This window comes from Melopsittacus undulatus, chromosome 1 (genome assembly GCF_012275295.1).
Source record: "Melopsittacus undulatus isolate bMelUnd1 chromosome 1, bMelUnd1.mat.Z, whole genome shotgun sequence".
In the NCBI taxonomy this organism is placed as follows: domain Eukaryota; kingdom Metazoa; phylum Chordata; class Aves; order Psittaciformes; family Psittaculidae; genus Melopsittacus; species Melopsittacus undulatus.
This window is the reverse complement of record NC_047527.1, coordinates 113,785,645-113,806,652: the sequence shown is the minus strand read 5'-3', so window position 1 is coordinate 113,806,652 and position 21,008 is coordinate 113,785,645. Positions and strand designations below refer to the sequence as shown.

Genomic DNA, 21,008 nt, shown 5'->3' with positions numbered 1-21,008 from the left:
TTGCTAAGTTGTTGTTACAAGGCAGCTAAAACATATTAAATACTTTCCTAAAATTATTTTTCCATGCAGGCAATTGCTGTATCTGGCACAAAGATGTTACATGATCATTAATGGGAAATTTAACTGAGTCAGTTTCTCTTCAAAATGTGTCCAGCTATACAGGACAATCTGAGAAGACCTGTTTAAATATGTTTAGCTGTGCATGTGCAGAAGCTGCTTTGGTGTGCTTCACCTCCTGACACTGCTGCTTTTGTTGTGCATACCCGAGATTCTTGAGTAATAACAGAGCCATCTCAGGTGTCTTCCACTCTGTTGAGAGCATTGAGCTGCGTTCTCCGGATTTTGGCACACTGCTTGGATCACGTTACATTTACAGAAGAGTTTACCAGACACTTATTTAGAAAATTTCCTAGAGAACAGAGTTTTTTTTTTTAATATATTTGAATGGCTTCCAGAATACTTACACAGCTGCCTCTAGTCAAGTTTTTTATTTCCTTGATTTTAGTCTGATAAGTGTATAATCAATATTATAATTTTTTTCTGTCTCAAATTCCAGCATTGTTGGTGCAAGTGAAATAAAGAGTTTTTAGGCATCTTTTCTTTTCCAGACACATTGTAAATGCTTGCTAGGTTTTTTGTGTTTATAGAATTCCAGCAGACAGGCTTGTGGCTAGCACGAGGGACTGGCTGAATGGAACTGGAACCAGCAAAAAGTCTGTTTCAGTCATTGCAGACTGAGGACACTGGAAAATGTAATGTTTCAGTCATTGCAAATTGAGTATACTGGAAAATATGTAAAATCAGATTAATTTATTAAAAGCATATTTATTTTATTTTCTCACTTTTTCCTATTATAATTGCAAAACCTTCTGAAATTTGTTGTTCAGCAAAACTCTGAAATATATCTAGGTACAGTAAATGAGTTATGCAAATGATTTTATTGAAAGAACATGCACATTCATGTGTACGCAGTATTTGCCTGTTCTTCCTATTACAGATGCCACCTGTAATAGAATTCTAGTTTGTTAAAGCAAAGAAGGGCTCTGGAGACTCCATAATTCTGACTGATATGGTAGAAATCTGTCATATGCATGTAGGGCATGTGGAGCTTGAATACATTAATATGAATAAATATTAAAATATGTTAAACATTTTTTGTTGTTATTTTCCTGATGAAATAGGACTTATGATATTTTGAGCTTCATGAGCAATCTGCTTGTGAGTCCCCCTTAGCAGTTTCTGATTTTTTCTAGCTGCACTTCATGTAATTTTAACTCTTCTTTCATCACATTTATAAAAATCTAAAAAATATATCGGCTTTTTCCCTTCAACTTGTAAACTTTTGCTGTCTGTAGAGTTCTCAGTATTTTTCTGTGAAGCCACTTTTACGATTTTCTGGTATATGAGAATTTTCCCTCAGGATCCAGCTCTCACAGAATCATAGACTGGTTTGGGTTGGAAAAGTCCTTCAAAAACATCTGTTTCCAGCCCCCCATCATAAAGGTATATACATGATGTAGACAGACATCTTCAGGTCTGACCTTTTTATTCTCCTGCATGCTCACTGAGCTGCCATGGCTGGTTTTGCTGTGCATAAGCTATTTTGAATATTCATAGAACTTTGATAAATAACAAAGCTCAATTTTGTCCCTTCACCAAATACCTCTTGTTCTTCTTGCTCAGTCTCAGTTTTCCTTACTGCAAACCATGCTGATATCCCTTCTGCCATTCATACCACCGATTTCTCAGTTATGAAGCAGAAAGTGAATAAAATTCATTGAGCAGAAATGCAACAATTTGCCTGACAACAATTTACTTGTTAGATTGACATTTCAAATTTTGTTTTACTTTGAATTCTTTCCTGGATGTCTTCCTTGTGACCATGTTTTGGAACCATATCAGATAAGCTGTTCTATAGTTTTACTGCTCTTATTCAATGTCACTGGTATATATATATATATATATCATTATATATATATATATATAGCATTATGTATAAACTTGTCTAATTATCAGGCTACAGTCCAATTTGCTGAACCTTGCAATACATCCAATGATACTATTCCATCCAACTTGAGAAGTTCTGTTGGAGCCTTCTCTGACTTGGAGTGTTCCTGTTCTGGAAAGTTAATTATATTAATTATGAATGCTGTTTCAGGTTTTAATGGTGTCAATTCTCCAGTCCATGTAATTCAACCGTTTTTCGTACAATTCCTTATTGTATAATCAGTGTCAGACAATACCTTGTTTTTCTTACTAGAATCTCACATGTTAATGATTTATTAATTCTGGCTTGCAGTTAAAACATTTCTGTTACTGACATGAAGAATCAAACATCTCCTCAGGGTTTTGCTGCCACCTCCTGATCCCTGGCACACCTACTGATATCTTATTTAATCTTGTTTAGTGGTTTGGATTTGCTTAACCAAGGCACCCACTACCATCAAACTGCACTGAACCAAAAGCAGACATATCCTTCATAGTGCTTAATGTTAATATTATATGTTAATAGTGTTTGGAGAGGAGAAATACACATACAGTTGAAACTAAGAATGAAAAAATAGTGTCTGCAATCCTTCTAAAGAAACTTACACATGAGCTAAATGATGTTAAAGTTTCTCTTAAAACAATTTCAGGATTTGTGGAGGAATTATAAAAGAATTAAAAACATAATGAGAGTGAAGTTTAGGATGTATCATCCCTAATTAGACTTACACTGGATTCTGTTGAACTCTGGGAGTGTGAACTGTTTGCAGCACAAGACAGTTAAAATGTCACTGCTTTCTTTATCTCTCCTGGCAGTTAGAGAAAACTACTGCTATTAGCGAATTTGGATGTGGCTGCAAGCCAAGAATGTGCTGTTTTGTAAGTGTGATCCGGCATGTGCGTTCTAGTCTTCCACTCACAGACTAAGGAGAACTCTGATGCTGTGAGATCAAAGTCAGAAGCTAGGGAATAAGATCCATCAGTCTCAAATGTGGTTTTGACTGGCAGACAGGAGAAGCACGAAGAAGAATACAATTCAGTTCAATAAGCAGCCATAGTTTCATTTTAATTTGCCATCTGATTGCCTGCTCTCATTTCCCTACGTTTTCTCCCTTAAACCCTGTCTAATCCCCTTTTTGCAGCCAGAAGGCAGAGCGCTGAACACCTGTGCAAACCAGAGCTAAGGCAACAAGTACAACCTGCTCCTCCTTTCCCTTTGGGCAGTGCACAGCTATAGAGTGGAAAACGGATTGCTGTCCAGTATTATCATAAGTTATCATCATGTACAGTTTGCACTACCGAGTTTAACCTTTACAAAATGCATTAGAAAAGAGCCAGCTGCTGAGGTACAGACGTGACACAAAGATTAACACTAAATATACATCTATAATCTCACAGAAGCACAGCACCTAGTAATGAAGAGGAAGACAGATGTATGTTTTTTCACAATCTGGCATACACTTCTGGCATATTCTGAGTTAAAATTTCTCTAATAAATCAGTGATATTATGCTGACAGGAAAATGGGGTGGCTGATGCTGAGTTAATTTTGTCCTCCCAGTTCACAAGTGTTGCTACGTATGTGGCTGACAAATTAGGGAATATCAGAACTGAGGACTTGGTAGTTCAGAACAGGCAAAAGTTAACAACCCTGTGGGTGTCTCTGTAATTAAACAAAGTTGCAGGAGCTGTAACACCCAAACTCCAGCACTTGTGCACTTAGTGAGTAGTAGAGAGGCATCTTTCTAGGCTGAAAAATTAGTGCCTATTACTCATTATCAGTCCAGCTGCTATCAATCATTATTAATCATACTTATGCTGTATCAGATTGTTAAACAAATGTTTACCTGGTTTGCCGAACAAAAACTGAGAGCAATGTACTCCTCCAGATATTGAGAAAGATACCAGAAAATAATATACAGCTTTCTCCAGGACCTAGCAAAAGCAACACCTGCCTCTTACACCTAGCAAGATATGGTCAAGCTTACCCTTAATAGCAAGATTGCACCCAGCTGTGTTTCACTTGGTCTTTACTAAGCAGCCACAACAGCACAAGGTTTACAGCTTCCTGATATGTGCCAGGTGCCTTAGCATGTGTCATTGTCTCTGGATGATTCAAGCACAGGCAAATGTGTTGTGGGCAGTAGTGTGATAGTCTCAGGTTTACTTCTTCCAGAGTACAAGCAGAGGTGCTTTGAGCTCAGGCTGCAGCAAAGCTCTCAACCTGGAAGAAGTGGATCGTGAGTGTCATCTGCATAAACCCACTGGCAAACCTGTTAGTGCTTCCTGAGTGAAGCAGTTTCTCACACTTCCCAGAGCTCCTTCTCTCTGCCTACCTGTGAAAGGTGATTTAGACCCAACAGGATTATGAGCCACTCAAGATCAGCAGAAATAGGGACTGTAAGTCTGACCAGAGTTGGTGAATGCCATACACTTCCTTGCATAGACCCCTCATGTGCCAGCTCTTCAGAAGGCTGCTAGGAGCTCTCATCTTTCTCCCAACTGGAAGATTAGTGCTTTCTTAACATGACTGAAAGGCATGTGGCTGGAACTCAGAATTGTCATTTTGTCTCTGAGTGGTGGTCTTTCCAAGTCAACATTTTTACCTCTCTAAACTGGATAACGCACTGTGATTCTTGGTTTCTATTTTTGGCTAGCTCATCTAGGGCAAATTGTAAGCAGGCTGGCTCTGCTCGCTGCCTGCCAGCAGAAGCCAGCCGATCTAGAGCAAAATCTCATTATCAGTCTTTTATTTTCAACTCACTTAAACACTAGTGCCGTTCAGGTCTGCCAAAAGTGCTCTTCTGTCTCTATAGAGGAATGGTCTTTTCGCCTGGAGAGTACCTTTATTCCCATTTTGCTTTTTGTGCGAGTGCATGTGCACATATAAGGGAGGGATGAGAGGGAGGGAACAGCTCCCCTAAGAGACAAACATCCATTTCTCTCCCTAAGCTGGAAACCTATTTAAATCTGCTTGCTGGGAATCAGCCCTTCAGCCGATTCCCAACACATGTACAAGGTAGGGTGAGCAGCTCTGCCGAGTTTTTAAAGAGCCCATACAGCCTGTTACACAGGGTTTGACATTTCTGACACAAGACCTAGCTTTCAACTGTTTGTGCCAGGCTACACTGATTCAGACTGGAGAAGTCAATACTGATGGTCTGCATCATGTTTTTATTGACCTGAGAAAATATCAAAGTGTTTAATATTTTCTGAAATCAAACATAGGAAAGCTATGTTGTTTTTAAATAGGAAAAAAAGAAAATCAAACTTTTTATGGAGAAAGTTTGCTTTGAAATTGAGGAAGGAATGCCTTTGCTAGGTGCTTTTCACTACATCCAAGAAAATCTACTCTTATTTGGCCAAATTTGATGGTATTTTAAATCTCAGCACTTGCTACTGCTTAAGGGTTAAGACTGTCCCAGAGCAAGTTTATGCCTCTCACAGTTACAGTCCTGTTGTTTGTGCATCATTCCCACAGTTCAGCTAAGGCACTCCAGCCCCTCTCAGCTCCTAGGCCAGGCATGCACTCTCTGTACAAAGCCACTGCACATGCTGCAGCCCAGCATGACATGATGGAGACAGTTTCTCAATAATGGTTGTTTCCAGCTGCTGCACACTGAGCTGGAGCCAAGCAATGAAGGGAGAGCAGGGACACTTTTCTGTGCTTTCAGTGACCTTTCTGCTGGCATCTGGGCAATGTGAAGAAAGAGGCTATCTGATTCAGAGCCAGGTATAAGGCCTTGCTGTGGAGAACCAGCAGGCTGTACTGGAAATAGGAGCATGTGGGATGAAAACCAGGACTTGCAGAGAAGGCAAGTATTCAGGGCTGGCAGGTCAGGAATACTGTTTTGAAGCCACCAAAGAAAATGACTACTGGCAGAGACTGAGGATCCAGAACAAGGATATTAGGGTTGTAGGCTAAAAAGATGATGGAGGTGACTGTAGGATAGAGGACACAAATTGCCCAAGAAACTGAGGCACAAGCAAAAGAAACTGATAGGGAACTTGGGATGGAGACGGAAGGTGAACTGAGAATGCAGTTCCAGGAAAGAGACTGGCACTAGAAACCGGTGGAGGTGGCTAGTGCTGGCAAGTGGATGAGGGAGCAGTCTCAAATGGGAGAGAGCCAGGCGAAAAAGTCCAGAGGGAGTTCAGATTACCCAGGCAAGGAGATGTGGAGTGTAGGCTCAGACGGGAGTTTGAATATGAGGGGTTCTTTTTAATGAATGTTGGTGAATAGAAGAAATAAGGCAACAGTTGCAACAAAATAAATAGTAACCAAATTATCATCTTTCCATCAAAGGCCTCTAATTGTACACTCTGAAAAGGCAAGAGGGAGCCCAGGAAAGGAGCAGCTGTCAGGCCTGAACACAGGATCCACTCTTCTACCACTCACTCTCCCGGCTGGCTGCTGCAGCTCCTCCCTGTGCTGTCAGACTGCCAGGGACACCGAGCTGTGCCTGCTAGACCAGCTCTGGCCGAGATGTACATGGGAGCCCATGGGGGATAGGGTTGCTGGTGGTGGGAATACCTGGAAGTGGCACTGTGTCACTGGCATGGTGAGTTGAAGTCACCTGCTGCATGTGCATCTTTTCCAGGGTGGATCCTCAAGATCTTTTAGTGTGATTTTTACTTGCTCTCTGTTTGCCACAACTTGGTGGTCAGGCTGTTGGCTGCATTCTGATGCCTGATATTAGGCAGACGTGTTTTGACTATCTCAGGTAGTGATACACCTTTTACTGATTTTAATCTACTAATGATAATAATAATGACAAGATTAAATGGTGAAATAGGAATGTATTGCAGGCCACAGCAGTCATGAAACAAGTAGCAGGTAATTATTATACTTAGTGCTGCTTTCTTGGATGGACTCTTGTGTTTATTTTGGAAATAGTTCCTGACCTTCCTGCTCTGACCATGACTGTGAGTGCAAAAGCTAGGCTGATCCTCTTACTCTGGATTGTGTTTAACAAAAACTCCAGCTGTCTCCAGGTTTTCTGTGTGCAGAAGGTTGTTTTGCCACACAGCCTTTGGCATACCTGACACCAATCTTCATTTCTCTCTGCAGCGACATGTTAGCCAGGTACTATCAGCATTCCAGAATCTCTTAGGTATGGTGTTTTGTAGACCACAAACAAATACATTCAATAAGGCTGGTGCTAGCACAGATTGTTGTGGGAATCACTCTTCTGAGGTCCCGGGGTGGGTTTGTGGTCTGTAGCTCCATGAAAATGACTGACAGAGTAACAGCTCAGTTGCCACTGATACTCCTTGAGCAAGGATGACTGAAGGTTTTGTCAGTGGATTAGTATGTCAGATGGTACCAGGGTTACTGTGAGCTGAAGTCAGCAACACTTTTCTCATTCTTTTGACAGTCTTTTTTAACATATTTGGCAATTGTGGTGGTATTGATGTTTCATTCCAGCAGGAAATCTGACAAAATGCCATTCACAAGACCCTACCAGAGGATGCCAGGGATGGTGCCTGTCCTGCCAGCTCCAGGCATGGGTGTTTGCAGCTCAGGAGAGAGCCAGGAAATGCTGTTGAAGTGGCACCTTTGTCTTCAGTAGCTTTTTGTCGTATCACGGGCATCTGCAGCCCTGCAGCATCACACAGATATGGAGATGGACAGACAGTGCTTAACACTTCTTTTCCAGTTTCTGTAGCAATTACAGCATTACATTGCCAAACCTGCATATTAAAAGTATCCCTTAATTTCCATTTGTGATTCTTAAGATCTCTTTTTTTCCTGGTAGTACCTAGTGCTATGTATCATTTTATATGTTCAAAGCAGTTTCTACTTCCTCGGCTACGGCTGTTTGAGTGTGTCTCCAAATCAAATTCTAGGTTGTCAAGTCAGCACCCAAAATGATGGGTATGAAATTAAAGACTAACACAATAAGAACTCCTCTGCTGTAATTCTCTAGCAGAAGCAGAACAGACCCTAGTCCTCCCGGACAGCATTCTGCTGTTTTAAGTGCAAAGCAATCCTGTTTCTTCATGCAGTCACCGGTGTCATTCACTGTTCATTTTCCAGTTTCAGCAGCAATGGGAACAAGGGTCTGGCAGACAGCAGACACTTTTGGTTCAGAAACTGATTCATAACCCACAGCAGGACTGAAAAACAAATATGTGATGTTGTAAGTAAAAACTATGTTAAAAGTTAAAATTACAAAATTAGCTTTGCCAAGTTTTAATTATTGACTGTGCAACATTAATATTGTTTGACTGTATTTTTTCCTGAATACAGATTTGTTTATATGCTCTACCTGTTTGTCAGCTCAAGTTCTTTCTCATCCCAGGGGGTGTTGAGAAAAAAATACAGGAGATAAAAAAAACAGGAAAGTTAATTCAGACTAGTCCATGCAGGCAGCTGGAATATGCCAGCATTACCATTTCACTCCCATTAAGAATAGGAAAGATTGACAGAAAGGGCTAAAGGACATTTTTGCAAAGAAACTCCTGGAAGCAGCTCTGTTGGGATAAGCATTAAGACTACACGTATGCTGTTTTTTAAGAAAGGTTATAGTCCCTCTGTATAAGGTTTCTGCACCAGTAAAATATTATTTGGGTTTATAAAAAAGTATTTAAAGGTAGACTCAAAGAAAGTCAACTAGACTTTTCTTCAGGTTGGTATTTCATGTGTAATTCTGGAAACACCATATCTAATCTTGCAGTTAATAATGGGGTGGTTTCTATCACTGAACAGACCAGAGGGAGAGAGGTGGAACTATCATCTGGCTCCAGGTTGTTTATGCTGTACTTTGCAGCAGTCACTGTCACTGTGTGCAGATGGCCTTTTGTATATTCTGCTTAAGGTACTATCTTGGGGAGCTCCTGCTTTTTGCACTGACTGGGTGGGAGCTCAGAACCAGTCTCCTCTCTGGGGCACTCGCCAGACACAGCATCAGAACTGAAGTGTTACGAAAGACAAATAAAATGCAAAAATATTGAGGGAAAACTTGTGGACCAAGTATGCTGCTTACTAAACCTGTTTTTCTAGACACCAGCAAAGGCTGATGGAAAAGACTCTTCTATAAAAACAAAACAGCCTGTGTGTGCAATGTAATGTTTTTCCTTTCAGAATAAGGTTGGCAGTGTCTCTTTAATGTACAGGGCTGTGAACTTAAAAGAAATCTCATTATCAGCCTTTCTAGCCTTAAGCACTTTATCAAGTATTTCATGATTGCTGGCTTGCAGATGCTGCAGTTAAGGTGCTGGGTGGTGGGGTTTTGTTTGTGTTCCCTTAGGCTCTCTTCTTGGTTTTGTATGTGGCTGTAAATACTTTAACCCTGAGAAAATACATGAAAGTAATCATATAGACATTAAGTACTTGCCATGTGATTTTTCTTTTTCAAATCCTGAGTCACAAAGCATAACTTTTAATTACCTGCTTTTGTTTTGGGAATAGTAGTTTCTTCTTCAGACAGATAACAACATGATCAGAAATATGTATAATTTCTTCTCCAGGATTCTTTATTTCCCCAGGCCAACTTTTAATAAATAAACATTTATGCTTGAATCAAAGAGATATGCACCCCTGAGTAAAAATTCCAGTTCCTCTGTTGTGGGTCTCAGCACTGTATATTATCACGTATTGTTCAGAGAGATCTTCAAGATAGAGATCAAAAACTTACAGTTCATTTCAGTTCATTGTTTAAATTCTAAATTAAAGACAGAAAACTTAATTCCAATGTAGCCATATCCAACTCGCTAGTTAACTTTTTTCTACCCCCTTCCCTACCCCAAAATAGCTGGAACAATAAATACATATATGTTAGTTTAAACTGCATCCAGATAATATTACATGCTCATTTTGTATATTCAGGCATTAAGGAGAAGAGTCTTTTTTATAAACAGTTTTGCAAAATCCAAGTATGTGACTTTAGAGTGACCATTAGTGTGGTGTTTTGGTTGGGTAGCTTTCATCAAAGTAGAACTTAGTAATGATCCATTGGTGTCAAAACCAGCTACAAACTGCTGAGACAGAGGATTTTCAGATGGAAGATCCATTGCAGCCAGGATTCACTGATTGCATTACTTTGGACTTCATTGGAACACTTGCAGTTCCATTCCCATCAGCATGCAGAAAATTATTGCAGAGCACAGGACTGTGTAATAGCTGCACTCCATAGCTGCAGAATCTCCCCTGTGCTGAAGCTTTTGAAATAGCTGAGTGGAGGAGGAGGCTTTTGCAGACTTCTGAAGGTATCCTAATGACTTTTACCCTTTGATGTGCTTGGGTTAACCCAATTCAGTTTCTCAGTGCATATAAAATATTGGAAGATTTTCTCATGTCTAGTTTCTTTCTTTTTCCCTTTCTTTCCACTTTCTTTGTTTTTTATTTAGTTTCTAAAGAATCAAGGCTTAGATATCTGTGTGTTCCAAATCTTGGATTTGTTAGCAAGTTTCAGCCAGGGTTGATACAGGTCTCAAAGGTAAGTTTGAATTTACTCAGAGGTAAGTTCAATTTTGTGAAAGCAGGTGGCTGAGAAAAAAATCAAAACTGACAACCCCACACCAAAAAGCTACAAGAGCTCAGCCATTATTAGATGTCAGGGAATCTCTTCTGAGGAGCAATGTCTGTCAGCCCCCAGACCATCATAAAAGCTTCCATCAGACTTTTGCATGGGTGGAAAATGGGGGAATCACAGTTACACATTCTTGGTGTAGAGAAAATTGTACTGTGGCCATTTCTTTCTCCAACATGAAAGCAGAAACAGATCAATAAATATGATATGTGTGCCCTCCTTTTTTGTCTTGTGCTGTCCCAATGTTCATTTCCCAAGCTGCACCCCTGAAACTTCTTTCCTTCCTCCCAACTCTGAATCCTAATGTCAGAATTTTATGGAGATTTGAATTCCAAGTATTTGCCATCCAAGTGAGCAATTCAGCTACCCCATGCCTGCTCTCCTAAATATATACTGTAAAAAAACCTATCCTGTGGTCATATGCTATTTGCTATTTTAATCTGATTGCTGTGTCTCTTTCACACTGGCTCTCATTTGCTTTTCCAGCCCATATTCTTATTCAGGAACACATTTGTCCAAACTAATGCTACAATCATAAATTGCCGCTCTCAGTAATTTAATACTTACCTTAAATTTAAAGTTCTCTATTTCTCACAAATATTCTAAACCTGCTTTTCTAAACGTTCCATCTTTATAGAAATATAACTCTGTATTGTGAAAAGTGACTTCAGGGTCTTTAGGACATAATGGTATGGATGTCTTAAAACCTGAAAAAATAGTTATAGTGATATTTTCCTGTTAGAAATTGCTACTATTAACAATTCCAGACTGCCAAAGATTATGGATTAATCTGAAGAAAGAGCCACATTCTGGCAGGGTATGCTTGGTGATCACCATGAAAATTACTCTGTTATAAGCTGCTTTAGTGATCAGAGAATAAATCACTGGGCTCCAAGGGAGAACTGGTAGTCACTCAGTGTGCACTGTGTTTATCCTCCATTTCTGATTTTACAAATGATGTGAGAGCAGATCTAGAATGCTGGAAAGTTACTGACTAATACATGGATGACTGTGGAAGTGCTGGTTATCCTGGTCACAGATGTCTGTGGGAAAGGCCAACATTTAAAGCCACATAAATGCACTTCAGTGGGTATTTGAATTTTTGAGGCATTAAGCAACTATATGTCCCACCTGTAAAGGAAGAGCAAAAACACCAATAGTGGCTGTTTTCAGGTAGAGTAATTTTTTTATGGAAGATAAGGGCCAATTGCCAATTTCCCAATGCTCATTATTTTAAATATGGCTATGACTTGAAAGTCCAACCTTTCCATGGCTGAAAATGAGCTTGAGCTATACTTCCTACCACTCTCAAAGCTATGTAATTCTGAATGCTCTGTCAGTGACCACCTACATTTCCCCATCAGCAAATAAAACTGCTGGTATCTTGTGGCACACATGTGGCCACTGACTGTGGGTGTAGTGGACTTCTCATCTCAAATTTTCTCACTTGTCCCATGGTCTCTGTCTAGAGTGCTCGTTTCTTCTCTTTTCTCACCTCTCCCTCTCCAGCCTGTCCTTTCCGTGGGTGACCATTTCTTGGTTGCCCCAGATGAGAAGCAGGGTCCAAAGGGGCAAAGGAGAAACCAGCTGAAGAAAACCTTGGTCAGCCCCAGAGTAGCACAGGATCTTTGAAACACCAAGCTGTGAAGCTCTATCAAGACCAAACTGGTCTTGCTCAGGTTCATAATTCAACTGAGCTGAGGCGGATTTCCAGAGTGTTTAAACTGTTCCTGCCAAATTTCATGCTTTTCCTCCAACGTACAGGGCCTTTGGGACTGCCTAAAGAAGAGGCTGCCATTCTTTTCAGTGTGAGGCAAACAGGGGAAACAGCACATTTTTTCTTATAGTTGTTGAAGAGCAAAAACATTTTGGCTGAAATTATTACACACACTTAGCCTGAGGCAGTTCTTGATAGACACACACATGCATCACATGTATCCAGCCTTAGGCAGACACCTGCCATGGAAAATGTGAGTGCCGATGGCTCAAGTTTGACAGTGGCATCAGCAATGGAAAATGTGGTCTAATAGTGGGAATTATCAGGCAGCATTTAAGAGGTTTCCCCAACACCACCCTGAAGTATCCCTCCACCAAAAAGCTTTTAAAAGACTCAACAAACTTATTTGCCCTTTGCAGTATTTTCCTCTTAAAGAACTTGGCATGCACTTGTTCATATAAAATAACGATTAGCGGAAATACAGGAAGTTAAAATCCCACCCATCCTTTTCTCTCCTGGTTTATTTATTTTCCATGTGAGATTAATGAGTTTCCTGCAACAGGGCTAGATCCGCTTACACATTGTGTGGATAAGTTAATATTTATTTCCTTTTCCAAAGGCAAGCAGACACCTTCACATTCCCTGCTTTTTAAAAGCAGAGATCAGCATACACCATGTCAATTGACCCTAAAATCAACCATCCTAAATTAAAAAATGCTAGTTTTACATTGCCTACTGCTGTTAAGCAGACTGGTAAATCAGGCTGAGCTGTACTGCTGGATGCTGACAGGGAAGCTTAATTTAACTGGTTTAATTTATTTTACTAGCAGATACTTTGGAAAGAACACATCTGCTTCTTTAAAGGACTTTCTTTAGTTCAGTGCCTGCCTTGCATCAGGCTCAACTGCTATGTGCGGTGAAGCTCACAGAGGCTGGTTTCCTATGGATTTCTCTCCCATGGCCCACTTACCCTCCCAGTTCCTTCCTGCATCCCAGTGCCATTGCTCCCTCCTGCGGCATCCCAGGTGCCTGGGGTAGCCTCTGGCAGAGTGGAGGCTCCTGCTGCTCCTGCCCTTGTGCAGCTCCAGTGGCAAGAGCCCCCTCTGCAGCGGACACAGTTGTCTTTGCCCACTGGGGAGGCCAAGCAGTCGTCTCTCCCATATACAATTACCAGGTTTCACTTCTGGACTTGCTCTGTCACATGCCAGTAAGTGGACAAATGGCAGGTGGCAGGAGGAAGGCTGGGGAGGAGATGTGACAGGCAGAATGTGGGAACGTACATGCTACATTTCCTGGGGAACCCAGGTTAAAAAGGAGCTCCTTGCAGGGCATTATGTAAAAGTATTCCATATGAGAAGCGGTGTGTGTGACTTGGTTCAAGAGCCAATGGGTATTTATACTGTTATTTAACCTCTCTTTCTTCCAGGGTCAGCCTCGGTGCATTGCTTGCAGCTCCTTCCTCTCTCTCTGGTCAACTCCCCCTTAATAACCCAAAAGAGAAAAATCTTTTTTTTCCTTCACATATGGTTTTAAATTTGCTGTTTTAAAATGGGACATGCAGTATGAAAACGTTACAGCTGTCTCAGGCCCCTCAGTTTCTAACTCCCTGCTGCTGCAGTGTGAATCGGGGCAGTGCGGCGGCAGTCGGTGGAGCTGTGCCAGTGTAAACGAGGGGAACTATTCCAACCATGTGTGCAAACTACACCAGAGATTTACCTTCTGAAACCAAAGAGCTGAAAGTTCATTCCCATTTCACTTATCTGCCATGGATGAAGTTCAGTAATTCATATTTTTACCATAATAAATAATGAAACAGCTATAACAGAGCAGGGAAGGCTTTGATGAGGCATTTTATAGAAAGTACAAGAAAAACATTGAATCTTGTGCACAAGGACTGGCAGCTACAAGAAGCAGGAATGTCTTGGTTCAAACATGTCTTTACTTAAAAAAAAAAAAACCTCCAAGAAAAAGGAAACTGGAGAGTTTCTTTCCTGTTACTTGATAGGCAGTACAATAACCCTGGCACTTCAATAAGGGAGCTGTCATACATACAACTTTCATTGTCTGTGTGCAGTACCACAGATAATGAGCCTCTGACTCACAGAGTCAGAGCAACATGTTCCTTATCTGACAATCCAGACTTAACTAGAATGAATTTTTCAAGACACATGCTAACTGCAATTGAGAATTTCAGAGCAAATAACAGGCAGGCAGTGTTACTACTATGTTACCTGTATACCTCATACTTCAGAAGCCTGTGTTTGAAAAGCAGACCTGGTGTTCTGCGCAGTATGAGTACTGAATGTTGCATTACAGAGAAGCATCCTGCATGCTCAAAGGGTTGCCTGGATCTCAGCCCTTCCATTCCATTATAGGCAATGGGAATTCTGCAGCTAGCACTTTGCATCTCTCTTAAAAGGGGCCTCCTCCCTCAGAAACAACAGGCAGGAGCAAATCAGAACAGGAGGACAACTGATTTCCCACTTGCCATTTTAAAAGGAAAATAAAGCATAGATGATTGCAGAAGTTCAAAGAGAGGACTGTAAAATCTTTTAGAAGTGCCCTGAGGCTCCCAGGAAGGATAAGGTCTGACAGGGCAATACTTTTATGAAGTCAAGCAGGGACTAAAAAAGACGAAATCTCATTGTAGCCTCCTTTTCTCTTTTCCATACTCATCAGTAACACATGGTTGAGAACTAGTGGAGCAGCTCAAGAATGCTACTGCTGCAAAGGTACAGGTTGGGAGAGAATTTCTCATTGAGAAAGTAAGTATGTTTTTTACAAGAAATACGCCATCCAAACTCTGGATATGCAACACTGATGCATGAAGGAGTTTATAAGTATTTTCCCTGTAGCAAGCCATTTTCATTTTTCATCCTTAATTGCAGTCTTCGTGGACATAAGTTCTCAGGCCCTTTATTTTTCAGATCTGAGAGTTGCAAATGAAGACCAATGTGACCTAGAAACTCCATTTGTTTGTTTTACATCTGGCCTCAGCCTTGGCTTTAGTAACCTGAAAATTTTGATTAACTGTTCTTGACACTGAGTTACGATGGGCTGCAAAGATGTCACATGCTGCAGCACTGCAGATGCAGAGCTCACAGTGAACACGATGGGGACACAGTGAAAAATGAACTGTTAGATCAGGGGCTTCTGAACTCTGGTCACCAAAGACCTTATATATTTTCATGGGACTAGTTCCCATGCCTCTTGCTTTGAGATTACACTCCCAGCTAAGTGCGTAACTTGAGTACTACAGACTCTGGCTCCACTATGTTTCCTCTCCTTCTAGTCATGTCACTATTGGACTTATACTGACCTAGTTTCAAAAAGAGAATGGATTTTGTTCCCTTTGCACATAGTTCTGTAGCCTACTAACTTGCATTGAAACCACTGATTTATTTCTTTTCAGCTGAGAAGGGCATTAAAGTGCTCTTATTTCCAGAGCAAGAACACTGACCTCTAGGCTGTTATGCAAGCAGTAGAAAGTTCTCCCTGGTGTGTTGGGGGCTTTTTGTGATTGTTCTCTTGAGCTGAGGCGTCTCAAATTCTCCCAGGGTTTTCTTCAGGCATACAGAGCTTTTTCTTGGACCTCTCCCTCTGAGATTGTCCTGCTTTCCAGATGGTGAGCCTGAGAGTCCTCTCTGCCACCATCAACAAAACTGAGCAGTTCTGCCTCAACCATAACAAGGCTTTTCTCTGCAACTTTCCTCTGTTGTCCTCTACTGCACGCAAAAGCTCGAAGCTTGACCACTTGATGATAGTGCTTCAGGTAGCATCACAAGACTTAGAGACTTTTCTGAAACAGATGGAAACATCCTTTCCCCTGGAAAGTCTCTAGGAAGAAGGACCCAGAGCTGCATCTTGTCTCTAAAAGGAGAAACCTGAATGTACCTTATGGGAATGGAAAGTAATTGTGAAGGTAGGTAGCTCCACCTCTGCGTGGGATTCCTGGCATCAGAAGCTTCCCTGGGTCCTCTGAATGCTGGAGGTGGGGCTCTTACGCCTTTGTGTCCTTGATCTTTGCAGACAAGCAGGAAATTAGTTTCAATTGAGAATTTGTGATATTTCATGTCCTTTCTGTGGCAAAGCATACCAAGATTCACATAGGGAAGATTTTATCTTATGGTCGGTAGGCAAAAGTATTCATAAGGGTATATGATGAGATTATTACAGTGTGGAGACTTGCAGGCATGTAGCTGTAAAACATTTACAAGCAAGAGCTAAAGGAGAATTTCAGTGTGAAATACAAAATTGATTTGGCATTCCCTGTGCCCTCAGGTTTCCCTAGTTATTTTCTATACATACTGTCACAGATTCATCCTACAAGAACAGAAAAGAAAAAGTTAAGGTGGAAATTATGCAAGTGGAAAGAACATTACCATTGCACTGAAGAGACCATGAAAAGAGAAAAAAAAACAAACAACTTTTCAATTGTTGCTTCTTCAAAGATGCTGCTGTAGAAAACACAGAAATTTGGTAAGTGCCAATATCCCTTGAAGGCCTTTACCACCACCTTCAAAGTTAAGAAGTAAAAACTCATTGTGAGCTGACATTTGTTATGAGCTCATTTGTCATGAACAGGTTGGAGCTCCATCAAAAGCTGTCCAGCGTGGCTACACGCTGAGCTGTGAGATCCTTTGCAATCAGCCAGGAAAGGTGGGCAGTCCTGGCAGGGCACTGAAGCTGATTTCTGGTAAGTGTTCAGCCCCTAGCCCCCTGCTCCCCTGTGAGGTGCAGGGCATGACACCATACCTGCCACTGGAAGACACAGCCCCCTCTCTCTGTCTGCCTTTGTAATTTCCCTAATGGTCACAATTAACATAAAAAGGTTCCTTGATAAGGAAGTCAGCCACGTCCTCAAAACACAAAACTTCTCATTTGTAAACCCAGAAATGCAATACCAGTGCAATTTATCTTAAAAAAACAAACAAACAAACAAAAAAACCCCACAAACACACAGGCCAAAACAAAAACCCTGAAACAAACAAGGGCTTACATGAAACAGGAGCTCAATGGAACTTAGCTACTGTATGGCCCTTACACAGGGTCCTGTACTGCAACACACTTTGCTCCTGGTGCAATGTGCAGTTGCAAGCTTTACACACCACTGGCCAAAATGTGTTGGGTAGCTTTTGCGAGTGGGAGTCTGCTTCACATGCTTAGAAACAGAAAGAAATATTTCCCTTTCCTAGCTACTGTAATAGTTTTTCCTGACATAGGGAGCAGAGAGAAAATAAGCTCTGCAAATGTAATGAGCAAATACTGACCACTTCCTTTTTGAATTCCCATTGCCATTTTTCCCAAGTACTGCTTTCCTTTTCTCGTGACTGCTTAGGGTGGCATACAACATGCTTATCTTAACCAGAAGGGAAATATCAGACAAGAGACTTCCCACCTCAAGGTTCACATCTACACCAACAGTGCTTTACATTTATTCTGTGGTGGGACACAGTGAGATCTGACACCACAAGAGATGAGGCCCTGGCAACGTGGGATGCATTTGGTCCCATGGCAAGAAAGTTCTGTGCGACAGCTAGGAGGTATGTGAGGTACCTGGGGAGTACAGTCCCTTCTTACTGGGTAGTGTGCTCTGTTACCTGACACACTACATGTTGCTGATCAACACATCAGAAGATCCATCCAGTTTTGCAAGAGAGATACAGCAGAGCTGGAATTTTGTAGCTTAGCTGCACAAGTCTGTAAAGGGAGAGTTTCATGCACATGGGATACAACTGGACAGGTCTGTGACAACAGGACAAGGGCATAGCACTGCTTGGCAGTTACTTTGGGAAGAAAATTTGTGTCTGTATGTGCTGCTGCGGAAAACATGAAATATGAAGGAACAGGTCTCTGTCAAGAGAATGGTGTCTTCCAATTTACATCTCCACCAAGGACAGCAGTGTTCAGTTTTGCATGAGCATGGTCCAAACAGGCTGTGGCACTAAGGAATCGTCAGTGCACCAGAACGTCTTGCAAGCCCCACTTACCCTAGAACTGTGCTGCCTGTGGGAAGGGCAAACCTGAACCTGCAAGAAGGCAGACATACAAATCCTCAGCAAGCCTTGAGAGATGTGTAGTGGCTGAACTCACCATCCCATTAGCCAGAGGCTGTGCTGGGCAGACACAGCAAGTCTGGTGTATTCTGGGCATGTTGGATTCGCATGTGAGTCCAGACTGACAGGGTCTGTGCAGTGGCCATTTGCCCATGAGTTCCTCTTCTCTGGTGTGATCCCCCAGTGGTGCTTGTAGCCAAACCTGCAATGTAGGCTCTGCTAATAGTATTTCCGAATATGATGAGCACTGTGTTTATTTCCTGATGATCTGCCCCTGTCCTTGCTGATGGGAAGCTGTAGGTTGTGTTCTTGCAGCCATTCTCACAGTCCAGCGCTGCTGTGTGGCTTCCCACATCTGGGGTGGAACTGGGAGATGCTGCTGGTTTCTTGGACCAGCCCTGCTGACAGGTCATTTTCTCTCCTATCTACCCAATCACTGCATTGCATCCCCTAACTTGTTGTTGATAACAATTTGTGGGTGCCACATGGCTTCTTGAGGAAGCCAGAGAATGTGTCGCTGAGTATGATGCTAAGTTAGCCAAGTTGTTCCTTTTATTTGTTCAGTGTGAGAAATAGCAAGTAGAAAAAATCTTAAATGCAAAAAAATGATAGGCCCATGGAAAAAGAGTCCTGTGAGCAATACACACAAGTCAGGCTACCTGCAGGTTTAAAACCTGTTTTGAATCCTGCTCCCTTACTGTCATCAGTGAATTGGAGGAATGAAGCAGTAAGTGGCCACAGCAAGGACCAGGTTGTGGAAAGGCTTTAAATGCCTGCACACAAGTGGGCATCCATCAGGACTTGTAAAAGCTCCCATGAAGTGGGGACCAATTTTGTGGAGCTGCCATGAGTGATCCTAAAGGCATATGCAATACTACTGGAACTGTATTGTAAAAGATGAACATTTAAAATGTGTTTGCTCTGATCCCTGAGCAGCAAGGAAAGTGTCAAATCCAGAGGGCCAGAGGAATCCCAGAGAAAGGAATCTGCAGAGGAAGTGCCACTGCTCTGCCAGGCAGGAGGAGCTTGCACAGACTGCCACTCTGCCCTTGTATTTGCCTCAAAGTCACCATTTGCTTATTACAAACATTGTTAAGTGAAACTTGTAATTCAGGAGCACAGAACTTTTGTCTGCTTTCAGCTGGAATTTGTAGCGTGGGAGGTTTCTGAATTCCTCCCTGGGTTCATTTGCAGGTTTTACCAGTCAATCAATGATATTTCTATCACAAGAATATTTCTCTCACTTCCAAACAGGTGGTCACTGGCAAGTTACATCTTTAAGCCATCTTGTGTGTGTTTTAACATGATAAATGAAAAAGCAGTAATTTTTACTTTACAATGCTGAGTTTGAATGAGTTAAGCACAGTTATGGATGTACAAAAAAATATGTTGTATTTTATTGCCCCTGAAGTCTGTATCTTTGTTTCTTTCCCCTCTGTGTGTGGTTAACTGCATGGGTTTTTTTGATAGCTGTGTGCGCTGAATCACTCTTTGGAGGTGCCAGACCTATCCATCGACTGTAGAGGGAAGCAAAGACAAGCTGGCTTCTAAGTTAGCCCTCTCACTTAGATGCCTGTAAAAAGGCAGGACGATTGCAGGCCTTACTGCAAGCTGTATGCTTCAATCACCCTTTTTGTTTAGAGAACGAAGCAATTCTGCCCTCACTGGAGCATCCTGAACCAAATGCGTTGCAACATAAGGAGGGGTGAAAACTCCAAAAATGTTTAAGACATCCTGAACATAAGCTCAAGCACAGGTTGCTGTGTAATGTCACACATGCTTATTCATATGTGTGTTCAATGTGTAAAAAAAGACTGGTCCCACTCTATTTTTCATGCTTTCTTTAACACTTTCAGAGGGTAAGCTCTGTCCCAGTTATTTTAAATGGGAAATCTGGAAAAAAAAAAAAAGAAAAAGAAAGAAAAATGAGGCAAAAGAAAGGCAAAAGCTGCAAAGGAGGAAGGACCTGCAGCTTGTGACAATCCCGTCTCTGAGGGCCGCATCGTTTGGAAGCAAGCGGGCTGCGGCGCTGAGCCCCGGCCGCGGGAGCCCCGGCGGGAGGCAGCAGGGAAGGGCGGCAGGAGCATCCAGAGCATCAGGAGATCGGGAGCATCGTGCCACCTCCTGGCGGGAAGCCGCTGCGGCTTCCCCGGAGAAAGGAGTCCAGAGGGATAATGAGGCTCTAGGGACAAGATGTAGCAATGATGTTAGCTCTTATGTCACACCGTGGATGCTTGTTTTTTCCTCTACAGAATGTGTTGGATGCTGTGACTTCCTTTTCGGTGTACATAACTTCTTTAACAAATGTACTGGTTTTCAAAATTAAATACTGGAGGCAGCACAAACATACTGGAACTGACAAAAGATATTGTTTAATCGCCTTGCTTGATAGCTGATAAACTGGGAATCAGATTTTACCTTAGTGAAGTAGAAACGATGGGGATGAAGAAACTTCTAAAAATAACAGAATAGCTAAAGTTTCTGCTTTCTCTCAGGCAAATGTAGCCCTTTGGGAAAGTGCAAGAAATACCATCTGTGTTTCCAAACCTCTGAAGTTAATTTGTTGCAGACATTGCTGTATTTACTGTAAATTGACATATTTTGTGTTGCAAAACAACATGTTGCAATGATGAAAAATAACCTGAACACTCCCATCTAATTAACTCCAACGGGTTTTCTACCTGGAAAATCTCTGTTTAAAAGACCAGTTTGGTTT

The 21,008-nt window shown here is 41.7% G+C and overlaps 1 long non-coding RNA gene across 1 annotated transcript; it reads left to right on the top strand.

The window, feature by feature from the left end:
• Positions 1–15,995: 15,995 nt before the first annotated feature.
• LOC115947164 (uncharacterized) lies at positions 15,996–20,206 on the top strand. Its single transcript, XR_004081120.2, has 3 exons — positions 15,996–16,715; positions 16,821–16,932; positions 19,229–20,206. It is a non-coding gene; the product is annotated as an uncharacterized lncRNA (long non-coding RNA).
• The last annotated feature ends 802 nt before the right edge of the window (positions 20,207–21,008 follow it).